Source organism: Aphis gossypii, chromosome 1 (assembly GCF_020184175.1).
Source record: "Aphis gossypii isolate Hap1 chromosome 1, ASM2018417v2, whole genome shotgun sequence".
Classification (NCBI taxonomy): Eukaryota; Metazoa; Arthropoda; class Insecta; order Hemiptera; family Aphididae; genus Aphis; species Aphis gossypii.
Window position 1 is genome coordinate 63049679 of NC_065530.1, and position 13454 is coordinate 63063132.

Here is a 13454-nt window from a genome sequence, read left to right on the forward strand (position 1 = left end):
AATCAATTTCCTAACTATGGTTACATAGAAACAATACATTATTTTTATATTTTTATAAAATCGTGAATATTTCAACTAGTAATTAGTATTTTAGTATAAATAATATGCATATATAATACGTTTATAACTGTTATGTTTAACTGTTAAATGCATTAATCTATTGTTATACCATTATGGTATATAACATAAATAGAAGTATCTGTATCTAAAATATGAATAGTGTGAAAATATCAAACAAAATATTGGTGCTATTGCGACAGTGATAGTTTTTAGTGATAGTAACTACAACTTAGTTGATTACCAGGTTTTGAATATGATTCATTAATATATATATATATATACATAATACATATATTATATAATACATTAATATAATTTAGTGAAATCATTTTAAAATTTTAGGAATTATTTGTGAAATAAACACAGTTCATGTTATAGAAATTTTAAAAAGTAAAGCACATTAATATATTCGTATAATATGAAATAAAACAAAATATGAATGTACAATGTACATTATTATTAGTTATTTTTACTTGATAAACGTATTTTTGACAAAACGTTTTGATCAAAAGTAACATAGCGAAGTACTTACTCAGTACAATTTATCACAATATTACCTCTACCTACGTAAAATTTAAATTAAAATGTTTGTATACACATTCCTTAAATAATATACCAACGAAGTTATTAATAAGATCTGAACTGTAGACTACGTCGTAAGTTTAAATTCTGTGAACTTTTAATATTAATTTAATATAATAGTGTATTATTAAACATCGTAAAAACCACATTGCTATAACGTTAATGTCTAATGAAAATATTCAAAATAATAATAAGTTAAAAATAATTAACTAAAATAAAAAAAAAATGTATTAAAAATATCTGTATATGTATATTAATGTTATGTAGCCAACAAGAAGATAGAAACCTTTAATAACTATATCAGTTAGTGAGATTAAAGAAGCCAAATTTCGATCGTAAATTAAACAATAATTTCGTATAATTACAGGAATCTATACCTATTTACTAGTTTTGAGATACATGTTTCTAATCTAAATATTACAATCAAAGAAACTATTAGAAATTGAGGTCATACGTGTTGGTGAAAAATACGATAAAACGGAATTATATAACAATTTATTTCGGCTTTTAAATAAATAAAGAACTCCAATGATTTTAGTACGGAAGTAAGCACCTAATTTTAATATGTATACAATATACATAAGTATATATTTATCTAATACGTTTAGTTCGCAAAGAACAATTTCTCTTATATAAAATAGGCAAATATAATAATATATACATAAGAGTTAATATAACTATAAAATAGGTATACGTATACATATTACATACATTATAAATCGTGTTTCGTCTATTTATTAATTATTGCTAGTTTTTAAACTATTGAAGGTTTTTACCTTCTATCTATACTCGGGTAATATCATAAAACTCAATGACCTGCCTTAGGGATAAACGTTTTGAAACGCAGTAACATTAGTTTGTATTGCCAAAACAAACGTATGATTATTTTAAGTGTATGATCAAAACTTAACAGGCGGATACAGAATACACCATAACTATAAATATTAAATGATATTTTAAATAGACTTTTTAAATGAGAAAAATACTCGAAAACTTAGGTCCAGTCATGTAACATAATATTATGTTACACCTATCAGTAACTAGGTAATCTTGCTCCGATCGCATTCAAGCCATAGGTTACAGTATCTATAATACCTTTAACGTATTAAATCGTTTTCTAACGGCACATTTAGCATTTTTTGTAAACTTCAAAAAGAAAAAAAAAATGCACATCTCATTGTTTATAAATTATGTATGTACAATATACTCAAAATATACTTCTGGACCGAGTTCAGTGCAATGTCGTAAGATATATTATATTAAATACTAAAATAAATATTATTCAAAGTGAAGTGGTACACGCACTTAGTGCACATTTGTTTGTAAATTTTTCATTGTAACTACTAGAACAACATTATATAATCACTATAATACGTGTTACAATATGTTAATCAAATAGAAAAAACAGTAATGTTGAGATAATCTCAAAGTGGTCCTCAAGACCTCGACGCATTTAAATAATATCTGTCTGTAATATTTTCCAAACAAAAAAATAAATAGGTACACTTAGTAGGTAAATATTTAATTATTTGAATTGTTTTTTCACGCGGTATTCTAGATTACTATTTAACCCTAACATTTACTTTATTATATAATAATAATATTATATTCGTTTTCCGGTAGCTATAAGCCTATAAATGTGAATCCAATATTAAATTATAGTTAGCTGCAGTGACAACGTAATTAACGATCGATAATTAAAGATTAAAAAACATTATTCAATTAATACTTCTGGTATCTTATACTGTTGTTTGTTTAACAAACTTAAAATAGGTAAGTGAATAATATTACTACATCAATAAATGTAATAATATTTGAGTTTTAGTGAGTTGCATTGGTTATAATAATATTATTTGTTATAATGATTTATATTATGTAACTTTGAACAACTTAAATAGTGTTTAAAGTATTATTTTTAAATATTTTTTTAAAAATCACACGTTATTTTATGGCTGCAAAATTAAGAAATCAGTGACTAACACAATCCTTATTTTTTTCCTGGTACATGATTAACTTGTTCATATATTTTATTCACATAAAATATTATAAATAGCAATTTAATTTACACCGTAAAGTAAAAAATTTAATTAAATTTTTTTCAAAGTGAAATAATAATTGCTTTTTATGTATAAAGATTATAATAACGTGTGTATTATTCGTAATATTATATTTCTAATTAAATCGATTTTTGACCTACGTGAAATTCATAAATATTGTATGGTCAAATTAGTAAAAGTTAGAAATCTGAAATTTAATATTATTTTTTATGCAAACGTATTTTGGTATTGTAGTATAACACAAAACTATCGATTTCCATAATATAAATTATGTTTTAGTTTATTGAATGCATATGCACTAGTTTTTATAAAATATTATTAATTATTACAAAACGTCTACGGTTTTGAATGAATACTATAAATAACATCCTGTTTCAAAGTGCATAGTACAATATTATTGTATCAATCCAGTTTGGTCCGGTCGTTTAATTTTATGACCATGCTATGTAACTTGGTAATATAGAATAGGTGCAACCTAAAAATTTTTTTTTTAATTCAAATTGTTTCACAATATATTATATATAGGTTATAAAAGATGATTGATTTCAGTTAAATTATTAGCCACGACAATAATATTTTAAAATATTTTCGTCTGAAGTATAGCCGACATCAATTTTAATAGCTTAAAATTAATTTTTTCTTGTTTGATATAAATTCATTATACATACATAAATTATCTTTAAAATATAAGTTTTTAGACTGACGTCAACAAATAGACTGTATATTTGTCTGAAAATAATTGAATATTTTACGAATAATTATAATTTGAAAATTAAGCCAATAATGAATTGATTGATGAAACTAACACCAGAAAACCTGATTTATCTGGTCTGATGACCAAAGTAACATTTTCAACCATTTATTTATTTATTACATTATTACCACAGAATTATTCTAAGAATTATATGGTACCTAAGTATGTATAACAAAGGCGTTTTGTCATACAATGAATATATTCCACCAACTTTGCTAATAATTCACAATCGCTGACATGAAAAGTATAACTTAAAATTTATTTTTATAACATGTGTATCTATGTACCTAATACTGACTACTTCAGTAGTATTATTACTACTTTTATTTTATTTCTACCGGTACAACTTGACGATAGATGATTTTTATCGATTTAAAGTCATCGAATATCACAGAATTAGATAGAACATATTATTATTATCTTTGAGAATATAAAAAATATTTCACCATTAGGTATGAATTGTGATGTATGAATAGAATACAATAATTCTGATGAGCGACACAGAAAACAAATTCGTATAAATTTTAAGTACAATAATATTATTTAGATCTCGTATTTTTAACAATGTATTTAAAAAAAAGTCTACTATAAATAGCTATATGTGTCATACAAAACCATAGTTTGGTAAATAAATCTTTGATAAGTGTTCTCTTATAATTAACTTATAATTTAAGTTATAGTTCTTAAAGCTACAATGTAAACTTAAAATCAAATTTAATTTTTAAATGTATTAAAACAAACCAATCCATTCGCAAGAAAATCTAGTTTTAAAATACGAAATCCAATGTATTTAAAACGTAATTGACTTATTGTTTGACAAGATTCAAATTCTATAAGTAAATACTTGAGTATTTTTCCATATAAAATAAATAAATCGAAATAAAATAAAATAATTACGATGAAATTCCAAAAGTGTGAATAGTCAAATAAATTCAAGTACTGAATAAGTGGGTAGGATACCTTTATTGCAATTTTATTTACGTTATAATTATATTTATTTATTTATTTATTAGATAATAAACTTATAAATCAAAAACTACGATTGTCCATATAATTTTGATTGCACTATAATTTAAGCAACAGTTCCATAAAAAAAGTTGAAAAAAATGAGTACTCCGTGAAATGCATTAGTTTCCATTATTTTTGTTAGCACAACATTCTGTTTTTTCTCTTTTATTTTTTTATTATTTGTCGGATAAACAATTTTTATATTTATTAAAGAATTTATGTGTTGCAACTTGCAATAACTTATTGTTAAAAACACAATAAAAAAAAAAATGAACTTGAAATCATCCCAAGAAAAATACTGTTACTATAAAATAGAAGTAAATAGAATACTTACGATTATTTTTAATGAACACTTATTGTCATATGAGGATATTGTGAACAAATACTCGAAACAATGCACTACACACCTTTGTTATATTATTATTTTATACTTCTTTATTGATACAACTTTGTATAACTAAATTTTCTTATCATTATTTCTTTAAAAAAACATATTTTAACCAATCAATATCGAATTAAATGTAATTCTGCAATAGTAACAGTTTAATATTTGTTTTGTAAATATATCGATCATTAATATCTATTAAATCTAAAAATAAAAGGAAATTTATAAAATCTTGGTACAATACTATAGAAGTTCAACTTCTTCAAAATGTTGCACTATATCCTAAATAACATTCATATGACATATATAATTTTAGTATAAACATAATAAAAATATAACATGATAAATATGATGATTTTTAATCTTTAAATATACTATAATATTAAAAAATTAAGTTTAGAAATAAATATTTATTATTTTAATAAAAATGATTAACGAAATAATTGTGTACATACAATATGGAATAATTATATGATAGTATGATTATCAGTTTTGTTAATAATAATGTAGTTTTGTATGCGTTGACATTTTTATAAAACATATAAATAACAGTATATAATACTTATATAAAAAGAAAAATTATTAATCATGATCTGAGGCATGTGTTTTTTTTTTATCAGACATTTTATTGCTTTAGAAGCAATAAATAAACAGTATTACGAGTTTTTTCTTTTGGAAAATTGAATTTAGGTACTTATTATTTTGGGTTCAAAAGTAAAATACTAACTGTTTATTTTAAAAATAATTGACAGAAAAAACTAAAAAAAAAAGAAAATCAATCAAATGTTTGATTTTTTGTTTCAAATTTTCAATTAATACCTACCAGTTTTATTTTGGTTAAATATGAAGCTTTGTTCCAGGGTATCTTAATATTTGATGGTTTGTTTTTTTACAATTATTTTTTAGACACATTTTTGATTTTTTTTCATACATATTTACAATATCATTATTTGTTTACATGAACGTTTAGTAATTTTAATTAATAAATATAAGTTTTTATCCAATTAAAAGTTAATATGTACGATATAAAACTTTTCTTTTCGTATAGTCAAGTAGTCTTACAATACTCTAACAATTTGGAGAACCACGCCCGATGGGCACGTTAAACAGGTTTCGATTGCTTTAGTTTTAGTTAAGTTCATTGATTTTTATCGAATGCATTATTTATAGTTCAGCAAAAAAATTAAACGATTTAAATTAATATTCTACAAAAACCGGATTAGACCATCATCAATTTGGCCAAAAATCATGTTTGTGTTTAACTATTTTCGTATGAAACACGTTCATATTTCTAGTTATTGTAATCTATATTAGCGGTTTAATACGCATAAAATAGAATTATATTATGTGTGCAGGGTTGGCCTGCTGTCTCTAATTAGTCAAATTTATAATACTTGGAGTATTATCTGTTAACAGGCATTTAAACTTCAGACATATTGTACCGATATGGTAGTAATTTTACCCATTGCAGTATTGATGTATTATTATTAAATGCAACCGATACTGTTGTGTCTGTATACAATTTTAAACAGAAGTGTATATTCCTCGTTTATTTAAACGTCTGTGTATGTAAATAATTCACATATTATAATTTTATTACATCTATATTATTTAAATGTATTAATTAGATAATTATGTACACAGAGTTTAAGGATTTGAGGATGTATCTCAAAGACAAATTTTTAAATTCTGCATTTTAAAAAGAACTCAAATAGGGATTTGTCACATCACAAAAAACGAATATACATTTTGCTTATACATGGTTCCTATTAGTTACAGAAAATAAAATAATTTATTATTAAAATTGAATAGAATAATTTGGCAAACCCGCTCAAATGAATGTATTAAAAATATGAGTAAATGAATAAAAGACAGGATAAATCCACTGGCATTGTCTAACTTTTCACGGGCAATGCCGTGCAAGATCAGCTAGTATATTATTATAATAAACCTACCTATGTCAAATACATATATGCATTATATATATGTATATATATACCTATATATATATATATAATTCAGTTTAATATATATGGAGAAAGGAGGATTTTTATGCCGTAAGGTAAGATTAAATAATAAATAGACCATAACAAAAATCAGACATCTATATATTATCGAATATTTGCGCTTGACAATATTATAAATCATCATTGTAAATAGAAAGTTTTGGATTGTTTTTTTTTGTGGGAGGGAATTGTATTATGCACTATATAAACTTGAAGGTATCGTTAAAGTTATTACTACTGAAGACATTCGTTGTAAAAAAATATCGTATGTAATAATATAGTTCCTTACACATAAATAAACAAATATAATGGCATTAGGACCATTAGGTATGTTTAAAACATTTTCCTAATGCACATATTCTTCATGTCCAATGAATAAAGCATGAAAAAATATACAAATGAATAAGTTTTTGATAAGTACTATTTGCTTAAATGCATTTAAAAATTAAACTTTCGTGATTTTTGCCTATTTATGTCACTATAAATTAAATTTAAATTATTATATGTGACATACAATATTTTATTGCAATAAAAATACCAAAGTTTAGAACATTTAACGAAAACATGTAGGTACACTGATATATCTATAAAATGGTATCATAATTTTAAAAGGTTTATATATAATTTGTACTTACCATAGGGCACAATAATAATATAAATATGATAGTGGATGTAGATGGGAAGAAGTCGCAAAGTTGTGACACTCGTTTTTTTTTTTTTTTTATATTATTTCTTATTAGTTTACCAAGTAACCATTAAATAAAACTTAAAATTTAAAAATTTAAAAATATATATTAAATTACGTTTTAATAATTTTTAAACATAATGTACGCATAACCACACAGTCTTTTATTATTTTATACATTTACTTGTATCATATTTTTAACCATTGTCAATCGTGTCTTAAACTAAATTATAATATTATATAATTATGTTTTTCGTGTCTGTATTTAAAAATCTATTTTGGATATTTTGAAATTTATGTTATTTATTTCTTTTATTTTGAGAAAATACGACTAAGTAAAAAGATTTCACTATTAATTCAAACTTTGAAATGGTATATTTTTTTTATGACCGCAGTTGGATTGTATTGGATTGCGAACACAACAGAGTCTGTTTAATATTTTTTATATCAAATCTCGAAAGGATAAATTATGCGACGGGCGTGCACACTTTTGAACAAGAATAGTGAAATACGCTTAAGCAGAAGACGTTACATGCTCGTAAATCTAATGAACTCGTAGGGTAAGACTCATAACCATAGGAGGGCTACAACACTTCGGTAGAAAACAATAAGCGTTAAAAATAAATGTAGTAACTAAAAAGAAAATGAATTGTGTCGTATAAAATTATCAATATTACAACTACCTGCAGGGCTGCAGAGAATTCCGTGCTATATAAATGGCTTTTAAATATTTTTTTATGAAAATTAAAAATTCTAAATGTGTCAAAAAATATATTATCTCAAATAATTTATCTGATTACAACAGAGAAATAAATTTCGAAAATAATTATAACATCGGATGGTAATAACCATATTATTACGACTATACATATTTTACCGGTAGGGTACCTACGATTGGTTTTACGTAAGTTACGTTGTATACACATACAATAGTGAAAGTATCTTAACGAAAACTGCATTTTCGGACGAAAGTGTACTGGTGAATTCGGTTCAATAAACAAAAATTACCGTATTTATGTGGAATGGCAAATACTAACATGTTGTCGTAACGTATTCACGAGAACAAAACAAAAATCATTCTGTTATGTTGAATATGAATAATTCATAGGCTTAACAATTCATTTTTTATGGAAAGCATATTTTACACGTTATTTTAAACAACTGTGCAAGTATCGATAAACCATGCCAATAATAAGTTAAAGTTAGTAAATAATATAATTTTATGTATTATTTTATTAAAATTTAATTAAAAGTTAAATACTTAAAGTCATATCGATAGAATAATTTATTCAATTATATCTAAATCAAAACATAATTATTAATTTGATTTCAGTACGTCTTGTTATTCGTATCACACAGAACAACTTCTCAACTCTTATTTTTAAGTTTGAATAGATTCTGGAGGAGAGAATTCCATGTCAACTCTCACCAAAAATATCCAAGTACAGTGAAACCTTTAAATAACGAACATTCTCAGTTACCAAAATTCTTTGAACTATTTGCAGGTGTCCACTATTCGGAGAGATTAAATTTTTAAAACTCATAAAGGGATATACTAGTATAATCATTATACACTATACATTATGTATACTAGTATATGTCCTAATATTCGGAGGTTTACCCATTGAAAGGTAGTGAAAATTCCCTGATTAAAAAAAAAAAAGAAAACGTCCGTTATTAGGAGCTATCCGCAATTGGTAGGTGTCTGTTTGGGAAGTTTTCACTGTATCTATCTATATAATATTAATATATTATAAGCGGATTTTTGTTTAATATGAAAGTCAAAATATGTGAACAGTTATGATCTTATATTTGACAAAATATGAATTAAAAAACGTGAAATATTTAAAAAAAAAAATTATACATTTATAAAAAATTCGGTATTTTACATTAATTTATAATCCATTTAATTTATTTAATTATCTTCATTGTTGTATTTTACGAAACAATTGAATACAATAAAAATTTGGAGAATATGGCTACATAACTACATTACAAATTGCAATCTCGTGCTAACATCTTTATCAGTTATTTCTACTTATTATAATTCCGTATAGGTATCAATATAAGTTGATAGAACAAAATTTTAAAATTACAATAAAATAATTTTAATACAAATAAAAGCTATACTTTGTTATGAAAAAATCGAAATGTTTACAAAATAAGTAATTATTGATGAAATATTTAAAAAAATGTGTATTTAAATCAAAATTGATAAATTCGCATTCAATAAAATTGTGTATTTACATAAAAATCCACTCCCTAATTATTAATATGTGGCAGACATTGTTGTTGTAATGTTGCTTTTAGAGTTTATGGTCGTAAGTATATTATATTTTAATTAAAAATATAATAATATATAACTATTGGTAGGTACATATTAGGTTACACAGAATGCACTCAAATCATTGTTAACAAACCTAAAATCATAGAGTTGGCTAGTAACTACCTAGTGAACTTAACCAAACTGATATGATGTCTGATCTATTTTGTTGAGACAGTGGAGGTTGGTGAGGTTTTGGAATGTGTATGTAACTAACGAAAGTAATTTAAAATAAATGCCGAAGAAAGTTTGCTAGTCTAAAACTTTTATGGTGAAACTTTACTCATATATAAATATTATGGTACAGTGATGACAACGATTTTTGTTGTATTTTCAATTATCAATTATTATTGTTACTATTACTTTGATTATTATTATTGTTATTATAAGAAGTGAAATTTTCATACAATGTATACCTATTGCTTTTTCTGATGTTTTGAGGTAGTTGCGTTAGTGGGAAATGTTTTAATGATTATTTATTTACTTAAACATTTACGCCTGAAGATATGTGTTAACCTAAGAATATAATAAAAATATATAATGTACAACAAGTTAATATAGACTAAAAATTAATATTATAGGTTATTTTTAACTATAAAATATATTATAAATGTGCGAGAGGATGTGTAGTAATGATTGAAAGAAATCAATTAGATTTCCTATATTTTGTATTTTGTATTTTTTAAAGTATTTTTAAGTTTTTAGAACATTATTTAGAATTTGTAAAACGCGAATTGTAGTAAAAAACGTATTGCTATATTATTATTGTATATTTAAGGCATTTCATGCGATCTTTTTGGAGCAGCCCTTTATCGTTATTATTATTTATAAAGGTATCGCGCGCAACCGCCACACCGTCATAGACATCGTATTTAATTGGCAATTTTTTTTTTCTTCTCCCCGTCGGTCGCGAACCACCGTCGGAGAAGGCCGATTTTTCTTTTCTGGAATCAGCCGCTCGACAACCGGTTGACAACCCATAACTAACGAGACGCGATCTCCCGCAATAACGACGAAAAACCACTCTGCACAATATAAACTCGCTAATAGTCTCCCGGGAATGTGCTCCGAATGTTAAAAAGTTTTTTTTCTGCCCCGCCGTGTTATTATTTATTTATTTACTTTTGTTTTTTTTTCTCCTCCGTGCAACCTTTAGGCCCGCGAATGGTTTGGTCCGCCTTTTTTTTGCGATGTGACCGACCGCTAATGAGCCGCTTCGAATAGGATATAGAATTCATAATTAATTTCCGACAATTCGTGACGATCTCCGTAATAATACGACTGGAACCACACGACAGACCACAACTATACGGTGGAGTCGTCCGCGCGCTATCACTAATTGGATAGACGTTCGCCTCCGCCGATATTCACGCACACGCAGACACACGCCACGCGGTAATTGGGTGGAAATAATTCAGCTATATATGTTATTTATTATATTTTTTTCAAACTTTTTTTCCGCGTACGACCCATCTGAAGTACACCGTATTGTCGTCGTCGTCGACGAATGCCGTATAATATATAAGCACGCGTATACGCTGCGCGGCGACGTTCCGCCGAATAACCGCTTAATAATGACCTCTCTATAATATGGATAATACGATGAAGTATGTTTTAGCGAGTATAGGAGGTTCCCGCGTAAGATATGTACCTATCTATTAAATTTTCGAATGTCTATGTACCTATATAATATACTTGCAGCACCGACGGTAGCCGTATACGTATTATTATGTTATTACGGCAGTCGATGTATTATTATCATATGCGATATGCGGCACGCTGACGCCAATTTTTCGACTGATGAATATGCTGCAAATGACTCTTTATTGCATTTATCTCGCGTACTCGTTCAAATGACTCAGAAAATGGGAAAACACTCCTGTGTTATTGAATTGGTAGTGAATTTACCCACTGAAAAAGAATCTATAAGGTGTCTATAATTAAAATACAGGAAAACAATTTAGAATAGATAAAAAATACAAAATGCATATACTATATATAGCTTAAACTTAATTTATAAACAAAATTATTACGCACAAACATTAATAATACTAATAATCTATATAATTTCATTTTGATCATTTTACGAGATAATTTTAAGCAATTTATTCTTGAGAAAATGTTAATTTATAGTTTGTTACTACTTAAAGTAGTTTTATAATATGATGATTATTAATGATTATTATAATAGGTTTCCATTCAGCCATTTGCATAAGACTATAGTATTTTAATGTTGAATTATACTATACGGCTTGGTTACTCGATACTTGCATTCGATGCAATAGTGTATTATACTTAACTAATTGAATACGGAATTCGTATACAATATCTAATACAATGATGAATTGATATAATTAAAGTGAACCTGGTGGATAGAGAACAATGCATGCACAACCATTGTTTTTTTTTTTTTTTTATCGAATAGCTAAGAGGAAAAATTATTCGTGTATAAAAAAAATAGTAACTACTTAATGTAAAAGTTGTTTTTACTAAGCGAACATACAATATGTTTGAGTGGGTTTATCGATGTACTATATTATATTTGCAACTTTTATGAAAGTTTTTTTTTAAAAAAAAGCTTGGGTATATACCTGTGTCCAGTAAATATATTTAAACCTAATTAAATTTAAATTTCAAATAAATTAATATTATTCTGTAAGCAATAATTATCGTTGCTAGTATTACAATATACGAGTATTATGTATAAGTGTATACTTGAATAATGTTTTATGAAACATTAATTAGTGATCACAAAAAAAAAAAAACGATTAGGTTTTGTGATTAGAATATTTACTAACCTATTTAAATTTTTAGCGATGTAGTTTAGATTGCGTTATACCTTATACACAATCCATTTAGAGTAAATTAGCAATAACGTCTTAGTGAAGTGAATTCTTCGATTTTAATATACTAGGTATACCATTTAATAATACAAAAGTAAAATAGTTTTCACGATTTAATAATAGGTATAATAAAGAAAATACTAATCTGTACGGTCTTTATACAGTCTAATAAAAATGTATATTTTATTAATTAATAATTTGATATACCTATCATAATATAATATTATGAAAAAAAAAATAATAATAATAAAACAATTACAATGCCGCTGAACTCTTAATGCTTGTAAATTTTCTAGTATTAAACTTTCTTTTATTAAAAAATTGAAGGTTCGAATCGTATTTTTAATGCGTCTGTTAGATTGATAAATTATAGTAACTGCAGTTCAAACTCCAAACAGAATAACTATACACGCACCTAACGACCTGATCGAAAATCGATATATTAATAATATTTAATATATGTTATAATAACAATTGGACCCATAAAGATGATCCGTTGTCGAACGTTCTGCTGTCGGCCACTAATGTTTATCTATATCGTATATGTAGGTATATACCTACAAATTATTAATCATTAATCGTATGGTACGCAGACGTATATAAATCATATATCTATATCGTCGCGTGTCCAATATTCACGTCCAAAAGGTTTTTATATATCATTTTAATCATTATTATAATATATTTATATATATGTATATTATACATACATCACCTTGTGTACATACCGACCAATGTAGGTTGCGATTTT